The sequence below is a fragment of the Heterodontus francisci genome, chromosome 18, assembly GCF_036365525.1.
Source record: "Heterodontus francisci isolate sHetFra1 chromosome 18, sHetFra1.hap1, whole genome shotgun sequence".
Lineage (NCBI taxonomy): Eukaryota > Metazoa > Chordata > Chondrichthyes > Heterodontiformes > Heterodontidae > Heterodontus > Heterodontus francisci.
The window spans coordinates 53,807,737-53,820,384 of NC_090388.1; the positions used below are offsets into that span (position 1 = coordinate 53,807,737).

A 12,648-nucleotide genomic window follows, 5' to 3' on the forward strand; every position below is an offset into this window, starting at 1 on the left:
CAGAGTCTCATCGACAGGTTTGCGGCTGCCTGCAACGAATTTGGCCTAACCATCAGCCTCAAGAATATATTTGGGGGGTTTAAAATCTCTTTCTTTTAGTTTTGGTGGCAGCAGCTTTGACAGTAGCGGAGGTGCGGAGCGAACTTGCAGCTGGGAAGTCAATTTCAGTGTAAGTTAAAAGTTAATTCCCTTTTGTTTTCGGAGGATCAGGGGGCTGCTGGGTAAGTAAAAACTATATATTTGGGGGGTTTAAAATCTCTTATAGTTTTGGTGGCAGCAGCTTTGACAGCGGAGGTGCGGAGCGAACTTGCAGCTGGGAAGTCAATTTCAGTTTAAGTTAAAAGTTAATTCCCTTTTGTTTTCGGAGGACCAGGGGACTGCTGGGTAAGGAAAAACTATATATTTGGGGGGTGGCTATACCCGAGACACAACACGTGTATTGTCTCCCACCCACCCTCCACCTCTAACCAAAAAAAAGGACTCTGGTGTGTTGATAAGGTAAGCTTTTTATTTAAAAAGTTCTGTCCGTTGGATTGCTAACCTAACAAGTTTTGACTTTTTTTTTTGGTTTTTCAGTAGATTTGTTGGGAATTTAGAATAGTGGGAATGGAAGTTAAGGCAGTTGTATGTTCCTCCTGCAGAATGTGGGAGGTAAGGGTCGCCAAGAGTGTCCCTGCTGACTGCATCTGCGGGAAGTGCACCCAACTCCAGCTCCTCGAGAACCGCGTCAGGGAACTGGATGAACTTCGGATCATTCGGGAGGCGGAGAGGGTTATTGAGAGGAGTTATGGGGAGGTAGTCACACCTCAGGTAAAAGAAGTAGGTAGATGGGTTACCGTCAGGGGAAGGAGAGGGAACCAGCAGGCAGTGCAGGGATCCCCTGTGGCTGTTTCCCTCAACAACAGGTATACCGTTTTGGATACTGTTGCGGGGGACGACTTACCAGGGGTAAGCAATGGGGTACAGGTATCAGGCACAGAGTCTGTCCCTGTTGCTCAGAAGGGAAGGGGGAAGAGGAGCAGAGCATTAGTCATTGGGGACTCCATAGTTAGGGGAACAGATAGGAGGTTCTGTGGGAACGAGAGAGACTCATGGTTGTTCTGTTGTCTCCCAGGTGCCAGGGTTCGTGATGTCTCGGATCGTGTTTTTGGGATCCTTAGGGGGGAGGGGAGCAGCCCCAAGCCGTGGTCCACATAGTCACCAACGACATGGGTAGGAAGAGAGATGGGGATTTAAGACAGAAATTCAGGGAGCTAGGGTGGAAGCTTAGAGCGAGAACAAACAGAGTTGTTATCTCTGGGTTGTTGCCCGTGCCACGTGATAGCGAAGCGAGGAATAGGGAGAGAGAGGAGTTGAACACGTGGCTGCAGGGATGGTGCAGGAGGGAGGGTTTTGGTTTCTTGGATAATTGGGGCTCTTTCTGGGGTAGGTGGGACCTCTACAAACAGGATGGTCTTCACCTGAACCAGAGGGGTACCAATATCCTGGGGGGGAGATTTGCTAGTGCTCTTCAGGGGGGTTTAAACTAATTCAGCAGGGGAATGGGAACCTAAATTGTAGTTCCAGTGTACAGGATGTTGAGGTCAGGGATAAGGTTACAAGGACGCAAGAGGGCACTGGCAAGCAAGAACCTGGTTTAAAGTGTGTCTACTTCAACGCCAGGAGCATCCGGAATAAGGTGGGTGAGCTTGCAGCATAGGTTGGTATCTGGGATCTCGATGTAGTTGCCATTTCGGAGACATGGGTAGAGCAGGGGCAGGAATGGATGTTGCAGGTTCCGGGATTTAGGTGTTTCAGTAAGAACAGAGAAGATGGTAAAAGAGGGGGGGGTGTGGCATTGTTAATCAAGGAGAGTATTACAGCGACAGAAAGGACGTTTGAGGACTCGTCTACTGAGGTAGTATGGGCCGAGGTTAGAAACAGGAGAGGTGAGGTCACCCTGTTGGGAGTCTTTTATAGACCTCCGAATAGTTCCAGAGATGTAGAGGAAAGGATAGCGAAGATGATTCTCGACAGGGGCGAGAGTAACAGGGTAGTTGTTATGGGGGACTTTAACTTTCCAAATATTGACTGGAAATACTCTAGTTCGAGTACTTTAGATGGGTCAGTTTTTGTCCAGTGTGTGCAGGAGGGTTTTCTGACACAGTATGTAGACAGGCCAACCAGGGGCGATGCCACATTGGATTTGGTACTGGGTAATGAACCCGGCCAGGTGTTAGATTTAGATGTAGGTGAGCACTTTGGTGATAGTGATCACAATTCAGTTAGGTTTACCTTAGCGATGGGCAGGGACAGGTATATACCGCAGGGCAAGAAATATAGCTGGGGGAAAGGAAATTATGATGCGATTAGGCAAGATTTAGGATGCGTAGGATGGGGAAGGAAACTGCAGGGGATGGGAACAATCGAAATGTGGAGCAGCTACTGCGTGTCCTTGATAAGTATGTACCTGTCAGGCAGGGAGGAAGTTGTCGAGCGAGGGAGCCGTGGTTTACTAAAGAAGTTGAAGCGCTTGTCAAGAGGAAGAAGAAGGCTTCTGTTAGGATGAGACGTGAAGGCTCAGTTAGGGCGCTTGAGAGTTACAAGCTAGCCAGGAAGGATCTAAAGGGAGAGCTAAGAAGAGCAAGGAGAGGACACGAGAAGTCATTGGTGGATAGGATCAGGGAAAACCCTAAGGCTTTCTATAGGTATATCAGGGATAAAAGAATGACTAGAGTTAGATTAGGGCCAATCAAGGATAGTAGTGGGAAGTTGTGTGTGGAATCAGAGGAGATAGGGGAAGCGTTAAATGAATATTTTTCGTCAGTATTTACAGTAGAGAAAGAAAATGTTGTCGAGGAGAATACTGAGATTCAGGCGTCTCGGCTAGATGGGATTGAGGTTCACAAGGAGGAGGTGTTAGCAGTTTTGGAAAGTGTGAAAATAGATAAGTTCCCTGGGCCAGATGGGATTTATCCTAGGATTCTCTGGGAAGCTAGGGAGGAGATTGAAGAGCCTTTGTCCTTGATCTTTATGTCGTCATTGTCGACAGGAATAGTGCCGGAAGACTGGAGGATAGCAAATGTTGTCCCCTTGTTCAAGAAGGGGAGTAGAGACAGCCCTGGTAATTATAGACCTGTGAGCCTTACTTCGGTTGTGGGTAAAATGTTGGAAAAGGTTATCAGAGACAGGATTTATAATCATCTTGAAAAGAATAAGTTCATGAGCGATAGTCAGCACGGTTTTGTGAAGGGTAGGTCGTGCCTCACAAACCTTATTGAGTTTTTCGAGAAGGTGACCAAACAGGTGGATGAGGGTAAAGCAGTGGATGTGGTGTATATGGATTTCAGTAAGGCGTTTTATAAGGTTCCCCACGGTAGGCTATTGCAGAAAATACGGAAGTATGGGGTTGAAGGTGATTTAGAGCTTTGGATCAGAAATTGGCTAGCTGAAAGAAGACAGAGGGTGGTCGTTGATGGCAAATGTGCATCCTGGAGTTTAGTTATTAGTGGTGTACCGCAAGGATCTGTTTTGGGGCCACTGCTGTTTGTCATTTTTATAAATGACCTGGAAGAGGGTGTAGAAGGGTGGGTTAGTAAATTTGCGGATGACATGAAGGTCGGTGGAGTTGTGGATAGTGCCGAAGGATGTTGTAGGGTACAGAGGGACATAGATAGGCTGCAGAGCTGGGCTGCGAGATGGCAAATGGAGTTTAATGCGGAAAAGTGTGAGGTGATTCACTTTGGAAGGAGTAACAGGAATGCAGAGTACTGGGCTAATGGGAAGATTCTTAGTAGTGTTGATGAGCAGAGCGATCTTGGTGTCCAGGTACATAACCTGGGTAGCAACTTTCAGGGATTTAATAGGGCTGTTAAGAAGGCATATGGTGTGTTAGCTTTTATTAGTAGGGGGATCGAGTTTCGGAGCCACGAGGTCATGCTGCAGCTGCACAAAACTCTGGTGAGGCTGCACCTGGAGTATTGCGTGCAGTTCTGGTCACCGCATTATAGGAAGGATGTGGAAGCTTTGGAAAGGGTGCAGAGGAGATTTACTAGGATGTTGCCTGGTATGGAGGGAAGGTCTTACGAGGAAAGGCTGAGGGACTTGAGGTTGTTTTCGTTGGAGAGAAGGAGGAGGAGAGGTGACTTAATAGAGACATATAAGATAATCAGAGGGTTAGATAGGGTGGATAGTGAGAGTCTTTTTCCTCGGATGGTGATGGCAAACACGAGGGGACATAGCTTTAAGTTGAGGGGTGATAGATATAGGACCGATGTTAGAGGTAGTTTCTTTACTCAGAGAGTAGTAGGGGCGTGGAACGCCCTGCCTGCAGCAGTAGTAGACTCGCCAACTTTAAGGGCATTTAAGTGGTCATTGGATAGACATATGGATGAAAATGGAATAGTATAGGTCAGATGGTTTCACAGGTCAGCGGAACATCGAGGCCCGAAGGGCCTGTACTGCGCTGTAATGTTATAATTCTAAAAAAAAAAGAAAACTAACATCATGGGACAGGACGTCAGAAATGCTCCATCCATCAATATCGGCGACCACGCTCTGGAAGTGGTTCAGGAGTTCACCTACCTAGGCTCAACTATCACCAGTAACCTGTCTCTAGATGCAGAAATCAACAAGCGCATGGGAAAGGCTTCCACTGCTATGTCCAGACTGGCCAAGAGAGTGTGGGAAAATGGCGCACTGACACGGAACACAAAAGTCCGAGTGTATCAAACCTGTGTCCTCAGTATCTTGCTCTCTGGCAGCGAGGCCTGGACAACGTATGTCAGCCAAGAGCAACGTCTCAATTCATTCCATCTTCGCTGCCTCCGGAGAATCCTTGGCATCAGGTGTCAGGACCGTATCTCCAACACAGAAGTCCTCGAGGTGGCCAACATCCCCAGCTTATACACACTACTGAGTCAGCGGCGCTTGAGATGGCTTGGCCATGTGAGCCGCATGGAAGATGGCAGGATCCCCAAAGACACATTGTACAGCAAGCTCGCCACTGGTATCAGACCCACCGGCCGTCCATGTCTCCGCTTTAAAAACGTCTGTAAACGCGACATGAAGTCCTGTGACATTGATCACAAGTCGTGGGAGTCAATTGCCAGCGATCGCCAGAGCTGGCGGGCAGCCATAAAGGCGGGCCTAAAGTGTGGCGAGTCAAAGAGACTTAGCAGTTGGCAGGAAAAAAGACCGAAACGCAAGGGGAGAGCCAACTGTGTAACAGCCCCGACAAACAATTTTTTCTGCAGCACCTGTGGAAGAGTCTGTCACTCTAATATTGGCCTTTGTAGCCACTCCAGGCGCTGCTCCACAAACCACTGACTACCTCCAGGCGCTTACCCATTGTCTCTCGAGACAAGGAGGCCAAAGAAGAAGAAGAAGAATTTATATTTAATGTGCTAACATTGTTTCAGCTCCACCTTTTGGCTTTGGAGGCATAAAAAAATCATTGTTAGTAAAAATGTAGATCTGAACTGAAAAAAATCTTAGCTGGACGTTTGGTAGTTTACTTGAAAGGAACTATGCTGCAGGCGTGCTTGTCCATCTTCTGGCAGCCAAATCAGAGTGCTATTAGCAAAGTTTTGTTAACGGGTTGTGTGCCTGCCCTCTCAACCTGGGAATAGGGTGGATAGCACAAGGAGATCTAAAAAGATGAAAAGTAATTTGTAGCTTTTTAATGGTGTTAGTGGAAGAGGGGTTGTAAAGACTACAGGACCTGAACAATAGCTGCAACACTAAATTCACGATCTCATTCTATCTGAAAGTTGTTCATGACTGTATTTTTCAGCAAAAGAATCGAATACAGTTGAATCATGTGAATGCATAACTAATTGCCAAAATATATTCTGCTTGAATCAGAGAAAATTTACAGACCATGTGTGATGATTAACAATTTGTAATACTTGTAACTGCTGATTTAATTATGCCTGTATGTAACAATCTAAATCAAAGGACTATTATACAAAATACTATTTTGAAGAGGCTATTAGCGTATGAGAAATGAATAACATCATCAGGACTGACCAGCATTGCATGTGTTGAGTAGTAAAAGCACAAATAATTGGAGTACTTTATGCTTGTAGAGGGATTATATTTCTTTTTAAGTATTATGAATTTAGAATTGTATACAAAAAACAATAGTAGGTTTTGTATGTTGGAAGTCTACATGTTTGGGGCAGCAATGTGGCAACTGGGCATTAGGTAATGTAATGATCCAGGTAGCTGTTGAGAGTTCCTGATTCTAATGTCAATTTCTGCTTAGAAGAACCCCCATAAAAGTGAGAAAACGGTGGAAATAAAACATTCCAAGAATACTGTCAGAAAGCAGATAGGTGCTCTAATATCCCACAACGTTGTGACCCACAACATAATGCTCCCCGACCATCCTGCTTTCTCAACCTCACTCTTCCATCTATGCACTTTGAAAAGTCTCCCTAATCAATCCTGCAAGCAAGCAGCAAGGTCATCAAATGCTGTAACAAAGGATGAATTTTATTTGGAGGCTGCAGGGCCTGATGTCGGGATCGCAAGCGGGTGCGGCATCTGTTGGGGGAATCGGCGGTTGGCCAATTAAGATTTGGGAGTCGCGGGGGTCATCCAGTCAGAGGGCGGAGGGGGAAAAGCCGGCATCAGGTGAGGCTGCGGAACCTCCAGGTGCCATATTTAAAGGGCTGACAACCCTGCCTGTCTGCTGCCTGGATTAATACAGCCCCTTCCTGACTGCTGCCTGGATTAATACAGTCCCTGCATTCAGGAGTGCCAAGGATCAGCTTGGAAGCCTGCAGGCGACTTTGGGTGGCCCCACGGTTCAGCGATGTGTCCCTCCAGACTCTGCTCCCGGCTGCAAGGGAAAGGCGGGAGGTCCATTTTCCCAGGGATGGGAGGAGCAGACCAGTCCACCTGACCAAGCAAGCCTGGGCGGAGATAGTCACCCGGCATAGGGTCATCCCAAGGACCTGGATCTATTACTAGAAAAGGGTCAGTGACTTGATCTGGTCTGCCAAAGTTCACTTCATTTCCAACCCTTTGGGCCTAGATGTATCAACGGGAGACTATTTGGTAGAGAGGGAGGGACCACCCAGCCATGGCAATGGGATTATGGAGTTAGATGTGCGACCTGAGGCATGGCTTCACCTCAGTGAGAGGTGCCCATCTGTCAGTGCATTCCCCTGTATAGTCCCTAGATAGTGGCCGTGTGCAGAAGGCGTGCCCCTGTCATGGCTCACTAGACTATCATCATCAGAGGTCTGGGGCTTTTACCTGCTGGGAGACTAACCTTGTTAATCATTGTGTCTGCAGGAGAAGACTGCCTGCAGTAGGAAGGAACGTGCCAAGAATGGTGATGGAGTGCCATCTGCACGTCCTAACCTCGATGGAGATGGCAGAAACTGGCCGTCCCATAGCTCATGGCAAGACAGGGAGCCCACCCAAGAGAGTGAGTGAGCATTTCTTGGGGCACAAGGGTGTACCTGGTGCCAAAGAGCCATGTTGTGCATGTGATCCCCACTGCATCAATGATGAGGCACATTTGGGGTGGTTGGAATGTCACGATGGGCAGACCCTGATTCTTCGATGTCTATCATCTCTCATGCAGGTCAAGATGACCACGAAGAGAGAGGAGCTCAAGAGATTTGCACCTCTGAGGAGGAGGAGGCAGCCTCAAAGGGTCAACCGTGACATCATTCCCCTGCACCCTGCACCAGTGCAGATACTTGCACGTCGGTGGGTAGTTGCCCACGTTTAGATTTGGGTACACAACCTGGTGAGCGCAGCACATAAGCGCTCGAGCAGCCGACGAAGGCTGTGACAGCCTAGGCCACTGGCAGTCGGAGGACTGTGGGAGGTCAGGCCCAGGCTGAGGATGTGCCTCTGGTGTCGGCAACAAGGGAAATGCTACAGTTGCAGCGAGAGGTGAGGGAACGTCTGGCAGAGTTGCCAGACACTATACGAAGGCAAGATGATGGAGGAATCTATCCAGGCCTTAGGTGCTTCACTGTCTCTGCCGATTGCACATCTGTCTTCCTCCGTTGAGAGATTGGCAACTTCCATGGAGAGCCACATCCAGCAGACCATCAGTGGCTGCCAGAGATGCACGCAAACCTGAAAACAATTGCTTTGTCCGCAAGCTCTATGCAGTAGTGGCAAGGCTAGAGGGGAACATGGCACCTGGAGTCTCCAACAGGTCCGCGTCCCCCGGCAGGTCAGCAGGGAGGAACAAGTGTGCCTTATTTGGGGAAAGAGCGGCTGCCAGTCACATCTGGTATTTCTGGGCTTCCATCATCCTTATTGACTGAGGTTGTCCCTCCACCTTTGCAGGAGGCCCCCAGAGTGCTAGGGCCCTCCAGACCTCAGGCAGTCAGAGGTTGGGCGCATGGTCATCTCAAGCCAGGGGGCAGCATGGTCAGCAGTTTGCCTCCACCTCAGCGCAGTGGGAGCACCACGTAGGAGCACCCAGAAAAGATGTAAAAAGAGCACCTAGAATCACTTGGAGGATCACTGGTGGAAATGCTGTAGAAAAGGTTATTTGTGTGACGCATAATAAAAGTACAGTTTCACTCACTATGTCTCCTTGCTGATGACCTTTGGGAATTCCTCTGAAACCTTCCTCCCAAGGGGCTGGAAATGAGGGAGCAAGCCCCAAGTGCTCAAAGCTTCAGCCTTGCCACTGTACGTAGTGCACCTGAGTGCTGCAGTGCAGAAGGAAGGAGGTGACAACTGGGCTGCTTAAATGTAAGGCTTTATTGGTACAGTTCCAAAAGGTGGTAAGGCTCAATCAAAGGAAGCGTTAATGTATAAAGGCACCCCGTACCTCCCTTGCGCATATCTCATGGCGCTTTTCCCGCTGTGCCTGAGGCCCTCCATCTGGCACTGCTTGGGCAGAATCCTCCTCTACACCCTCATCATCGGCAGAGGTATCTCGCTGCGCAATATCCTCACTGATCAAAGCCTGGCCCCTCTGTGGTGCCAGGCTGTGTAGTGCACAGCAGACCACCACAGTCCTTGAGACCCTCACTGGGGCATACTGAAAGCTCCACTGGATGTATCTAAGCACCTAAATCTCATCTTCAGACCAATGGCCTGTTCGATGGTCACTCAGGTTTACCCATGGCAAGTACTGTACCTCTCCTCTGCATCCGTGCATGGGTTTCTCCCAGGCATCAGTAGCCATGTTCTCAGTGGGTTGCCTTTATCTCCAAAAAGCCATCTCTGAAGGCGCGCAGGAGGACAGAAGAGATCTGACACCTGGGAGTGCTTAGTAAGTAGGCATCTTAGCTGCTTCCCATGCTACACCCACCTGCAAGATTCGTGTGTGGTGATCGCAGACCAGTTGTACATGAAGGCAGCAGGCTGGTTCGTGGGAACCTTGATGGTCACGTGTACATTCGATGATCCCCTGCACCTGGGGAAATCCAGCGATGGCCATAAATCCTATAACCCTCCCAGCTTGACTGTTTGGATCAGTGCGTATCCGCATGTAGTCACCAGCCCTCCTGAACATGGCACTGGTGACCTCGATGCAGCGATGCGCTGCAGACTGGGAGATTCCACACATGTTTTCAGTAGACGCCTGCAATTATCCGGTGGTGGAGAAGTTTAGTGCCATGGTAACCTTCAGCGCCACTGGCATCAGGTGCCTACCAGGTCCCATGGGCCTCAGCTCAACACGCATCATGGCACATGGATCAGTAACGGCCTCCCTGGAGAGGCACAGTCTTCGGAGACACTGCTGCCTGGACATTTGCAGGTAGTTGAGCCGCAGCCAGTCGACTCTTTCTGCATGGTAGCTTCTTCTCTTGGCGTGCCCCTCTGCAACCTTCTGCAGCCTCCTGTGTCCGAGGTTGGCCCTCCTATGGCTCTCCAAGTTGCTGGCGTTCCCCTGCCCCTGCCTGCCCCTCCTGCTCCACTCGGGCCTTGAAACCAGGGTGAATGAGGTTGCTTCTCCCTGAGAGCAAGGCCTTCAGGCCAAACAGAATTTCCTCACCCCCCTGTGCTCATGACCTTCAATGAGGTGGCACTGCCCCATGCCACCCTAGTGTGGCTGCCCTACAGTGTTTGCACCTTGGGCCCCACTCCTTACAGTGTTTCCCGATGCCCCCCTTTCTCCACCCTTCCTGCGAAGCGACGCGAACTCACCCGATGGCTTCCCAGTGAAGCCAACGCCGAGCACCCGCCTCCTTATCACCATCTTTCACCAGGCAAGCCCTTGAAGCCCTGTGGTTCCCATGCCCCATCAAGAGAGTTCAAAACTGAGAAAATTGCTGTCAGTTGGCCTCTTAAATACCTTAATTGGCTTCCTGCCTCGTGAATGTGCAAAGTCCGCCCTCCATGTTAGCTGCCGACAGTAAAATCCGGAAGGGACGTCACAGTGTTGGACTTTCTTTCTGATGTCTTCCATCACAATTTTATGCTCCCCAGCCTCCATTGCTGCCTCAAACGGCCCCTTAGAAATTAAGCCCAAAGGGTCTGAAGGCTTCCTGCACTTCCATCTCACACATTCTTTGGTTTTGGCAGAGTGCCCACTGATGCACTAAACTGTCTGGTGCAATTTTTTTTATTCGTTCGGGGGATGTGGGCATCCCTGGCAGGCCAACGTTTATTGCCCATCCCTAATTGCCCTTGAAAAGGTGGTGGTGAGCTGACTTCTTGAACCGCTGCAGTCCTTGGGGTGTAGGTACACCAACAGTGCTGTTGGAAGGGAGTTCCAGGATTTTGTCCCAGTGACAGTGAAGGAGCGGTGGTGTAGTTCCAGGTTACGATGATGTATGGTTTGGAGGGGAACCTGCAGGTGGTGGTGTTCCCATCCATCTGCTGCCCTTGTCCTTCTAGGTCTTAGAGGTTGCAGGTTGGAAGGTGCTGTCGAAGGAGCCTTTGTGAGTTGATGCAGTGCATCTTGTAGATGGTACACACTGCTGCCACTGTGTGTTGGTGGTTGGGGAAGTGCCAATCAAGTGGGCTGCTTTGTCCTGGATGATGTTGAGCTTCTTCAGTGTTGTTGGAGCTGCACCCATCCAGGCAAGTGGAGAGTATTCCATCACACTCCTGATTTGTGCCTTGTAGATTGTGGACAGGCACCGGGGAGTCAGGAGGTGAGTTACTCGCCACAGAATTCCGAGCCTTTGACCTGTTCTTGTAGCTGCAGCATTTATGTAGCTGGTCCAGTTCAGTTTCTGGTCAATGGTAACCCCCAGGATGTTGATAGTGGGAGATTCAGTGATGGTAATGCCATTGAATGTCAAGGGGAGATGGTTAGATTCTCTCTTGTTGGAGATAGTCATTGTCTGGCACGTGTGTGGTGCGAATGTTACTTGCCACTTATGAGCCCAAGCCTGGATGTTGTCCAGGTCTTGCTGCATCTGGACGCGGACTGCTTCAGTTTCTGAGGAGTCGTGAATGGTACTGAACATTGTGCAGTCATCAGTGAACATCCCCACTTCTGACCTTATGATGAAGTGGCTGAAGATGGTTGGGCCTAGGACACTACCCTGACTATACGTAAGAAGAGGAGTCGCCCAACTTGAAGTTTCTGTTTGGGCTGTAATGTGTGATCTCTTAAGTTTCTGTCAGCAGTTCATTTCCAACAGAATTGCTAACCACACCTATCAGATCACGAGGAAACTTAGTAATTGAGGTGTTGAAACAGCTCCCCTCCCAACCTGGAGTTGAAAGAAGTAGAAGTGAAGCTCCCAGCATTAGGAATGGAACATTAGTAATAGAAACCACATTTCTGTTAATCGAGCCATCTGCTTCTTGGAAAAACTCAGTAATTTGAAAGCTTAGTGCCTAGGTGTGAGGGGAAATTGAAGTTTCTCCATCAAAGTTTGGAAAAGACATTGAAATTCCTTGTGGAACAGCAAGTTATGACCCCTGGGTTCCTCTGAAGGCTTTGAAAGTTTATTTAATGAGTAGGCAAGCTCTATAGAGCTGTGATTTCCCAGGTTTGTATTGATCTCAGCCAACGATAGGAGTGCCATATTTAGCTTTGGAAGTAAAATTGGCCCGGATTCATACTTCAAAGCACTGCCCAACCTCTCTCCCGAGAAGTACAAATATGTGGATGTTGAATGAGGATAGCCTCAGGCCTGGCTGTGATACCTCAAAAGTTGAATAGTCTGCTAGCAGTCATTGTCAAGGCTCAGGCCTAAGGAATTAGCCACTTTGGCAAGTTACTGGTGCCTAAGGTGATAAAGCTTTCACTGGAGATGGGAGGAGAGAAAATTATGGCCATTAATTGTGCAGCTGCTGTGTCACCAAAGTGAGAAGAGAACCAAATCAGATTTTTTTTTTTTGAAAACAGTTTATCCAGGAGGATGGCTATACGCTATTTTTTGTTCTAGGGATCTTAAAGTTAATACTGTGTGTTTAACGAAGGGGAATTTTTCCCTGTGCTTTTACAGGTAATTTTAACACATAAAAAATTAAATTTGGGTGAACGATATTATTTGCACTTTGATACTATTGTAATTTTTCACTATTATAAACATTGGGAAGACGTTTCAATATAAAATATTTCTTTCCATATGCCACCCATTTTAAAAATAATGCTGTGGTTCGAATAAAACTGGAAAAACTAGCTTCAAGGGGATGAAAGACTTCGTTTTTTTTTTGTTAGTGTTTTCCTCCATGTAGAAAGCACCTGTCAGGCAACAGAATTATTTGGCATAC

At 48.4% G+C, this 12,648-nt stretch overlaps 1 protein-coding gene across 4 annotated transcripts in view; it reads left to right on the top strand.

The window, feature by feature from the left end:
• Nucleotides 1–12,648, top strand: part of dcp1b (decapping mRNA 1B) — a 144,066-nt gene that overhangs the window by 43,200 nt on the left and 88,218 nt on the right. The window lies entirely within an intron of this gene.